This window comes from Lycium ferocissimum, unplaced genomic scaffold (assembly GCF_029784015.1).
Source record: "Lycium ferocissimum isolate CSIRO_LF1 unplaced genomic scaffold, AGI_CSIRO_Lferr_CH_V1 ctg3482, whole genome shotgun sequence".
Lineage (NCBI taxonomy): Eukaryota > Viridiplantae > Streptophyta > Magnoliopsida > Solanales > Solanaceae > Lycium > Lycium ferocissimum.
In genome coordinates, this window is record NW_026725416.1 from 20,635 (window position 1) to 24,073 (window position 3,439).

Below are 3,439 nucleotides of genomic sequence, written 5' to 3' on the forward strand. Positions count from 1 at the left end.
GACGCTTACACATTCAAATATTAATCCGAAACCATTCAAACAAAATTCAAGAATGCTTCAAACAATCCGCACATTATTCACAACAAGCCATCCAATATACCATAGTACCCGAAACCTCCCAATTTCAAGAAAACACCAACAACACATTTCTTTTCTTCCAAATTCATAAACTACACTAACAATCCACATGTTAATAACATCATCCTCATAATTTCAAGAAACTATATTTGATTTACATTGGCTCCCAAAATCAGCCCACACACAACTATAACTTCAACTTAGTTCATTAATTCTTCATTTTGTTCATCATAAATCCACAACAACATCAACCAAACGCTAAACAAAATTAGTTCTTCACTTTCTACACTAACCATACATACACGGCCACACACACACAACACCATATTTTCATGAATTCCATTCATTTCCATACTCCACAACATCCACAACCCATGCATAACATATAAAAATAAGGATCGAATCTTACCTTCTTCCATCCATGTTTTCCACGGCTAGAATTATTCAAGGCCACAACGAACGATTGATTTGCTCCAACAACTATTCCACGTCGTAGAGGGCCTTCCAATTAGTAGAAAACTAGAAGAAAAATAATTTTTCCATGATCAACTTTTCAAGGGGTCAAATTTTGGTAGCCTTGGCCGAATGGTCATCTTTTGTCTCTCCAAGCTTCTTCAATTTTCTTAAGTTGGAAAAGATGATGAAAAATGAGTCTTGCATAGCCATCACCCATATATATATATATACATGGCCTATATAATTGGAACACATACCCCACCTCATGGCTTGGAACAATTGGCCAACCATGGATGGGTGCCCACATGGCCACTTGGCCACTTTTGGCTATTTTCATGAAATATCATGTTTCCAAAATTTCACTTCTAGCCCTTAATTTTCATGAAATGCCTAACTTTCCATAATTCACTTTTGACCCCAAATTTTCCTTATTCCAATTTTACCCTTAACACTCCATGCCAATGAAAAGATGAATATGCAACTTATGCACTTTTAACAAAATCGAAAGAAATTACAACCTTGTCCTTAACTTATCATGACTAACTCGGATTATCCCAATGTACCAAAATACGGGATATAACACGCTCCAAAATAGCTTAATGGAAATCCTAAGCTGTCGGATCATCACAACGAGTACCTGTACCTGCGGGCATGAAACGCAGCCCCCGAAGAAAGGGGGTCAGTACGAAATATGTACTGAGTATGCAAAGCATGAGGTACAGTGAACAGGATCATAATCGGAACAAAAGTACAGAAAATAAGTGCAAAATCCAGAATACCAAAATGCTTACTTTTAAAAACACAAATCATGCATGGGGCTCTTAGAATATGGTCGCCCGCCCGTCGTTGGCGCCATAACACAGCATAACACCAGAAGATTTCAAATCTACGTAACCCGACATATCACAGAACACATCATAACGCCATAACACATCATAACACCAAATATACACGAAACCCGGCCCTCTAGCGAGGGGCTCCACGAACCGGACACATCATACTCCGAAATATCACATAGTGCGCACGAGAACATAACCGGCCCGGGACTCGGCGAAAGATATAACAACCATATGCACGAGCAGAGTCGTGGGAGACTATATGCAGTTTAAAACATTTCCAAAAACCTCATAAAATAGTCAAAATGAACTATCATTTAAAACCAAGAGAATAGTCAAATCAAGTTTCTCCCGAATGTCACTCGGGAACATATCAAATATAACATTGGAAATCATGGATACGTTTCAAAACCATAGGAAGTAGCTTATGGAAATCGAGAACATAATCGTCATTACAGACTCGATAGGTAAGTAAGAAATCGACGCTCGAGGGTTAAGACGATAGTCATGCTAAGTTCTTTCAAAGGTCGTTAGATCTATACAAAGGAAAGTCGCGGGACCCACGGACGAGCGTCAACCCAATCCGATCCCGCATATGGAAGATATAGTCATTATACGTTACAAAACCTTCTACCAGCATATCGAGGCGATCCGGTTCTGTCTATGAAAGTTACGGCCCTTTTTCGACATAGAACCCTTTAGAACAAAACTTTTTACGCAAACTTTGAAATCCAATCATACCAAAGACATAAGGACCATTATTCTAGTACATTACAAATGACAACATTAAGAAGTGAATAAGAATCGTAGACATACTCGGATCGCAAGAATAGAGTTACCTCGAGGCTCGTAGCACAGCCTACTTACAACTAAGACGTGCCAAAAGAAAGAAAGGTTAGGCTTTACATACCTCGTCCGCGTCCTAAGCTAATCCAAACTTAAGTCTCAGCTCCCCAAAATCTACAACAACATCGTTAGACATCAAACATTAGTCATAAGCACTTAGAAATCCAATTCTAAGCTAGCACTTTATTTACAGAAATTTGGGCAGCATTTCCCCTGTAAATTCAACAACCCCGAGAATTCAACTCGGCCAATATCATCAACAACAATACCAACAACCATACTAACAACATCCACAATTAATTCAAAACGCATTCTAACGTTAGTAACTCCTTTCCACATAATTCGACAACATTCCAATTGCATTCAATTCATCATATACAATTAAGCCAACACTAATGCTCACACATTCAAATACCAATCCGAAATCATTCAAACAAAACTCAAGAACATTTCAAACAATCCGCAAAATATTCAAACAACCCAACCAACATACAATGCCACCCGAAACCTTCCAAATACAAGAACAACAACAACACATTTCTTTCTTCCAAATTCATAAACTACACCAACATTCCACACATTAACAACATTAACCTCAATGATACAAGAAACTATATTAAATTCACAATAGCTTCTAAAACAACCCATAGACGTTTTCCACCTCAACTTGAATCACTAAATCTTCATTTTCACCATAGAATTAACAACAACAACAACTCAAGACATTAAATAAAATTAGTTCATCACTCCAACACAACCAACACCTACACGACCCAACTTCAACATACAATATTTCATGAATTTCATTCATTCCCACACACTACAACACACATAGACCATCCATAACATATGAAAAGAGGATTAAAACTTACCTTCTTCACTTAGTTCTTCAACTTGGCTAGGGTTGAGAATTGCAAGAACAAAGGCTTTGCTTGCTCCAACAACCACTTCATGTTAATTAGGACCTTCCAATTGGTTGAAAACCTAGAAGAAATAATTTCTTTGATCAAGATTTCCATGGACCTATTCGGCCAGCCCTTGGCCGAATGCTCCTTGCTTTCTTTTCCTCCATGCTTCTCCAAACTTCTAAGGTGGAAAAGATGACTAAATGACTTTCTAGTCATCACTTGTTCACATATATGATTCATCCAAATGTCCCATGGCCCATTCATGGCTTGGATGAATTTAATTTGGCCAAGCCATGGGTGGTTCCCTACTTGTGC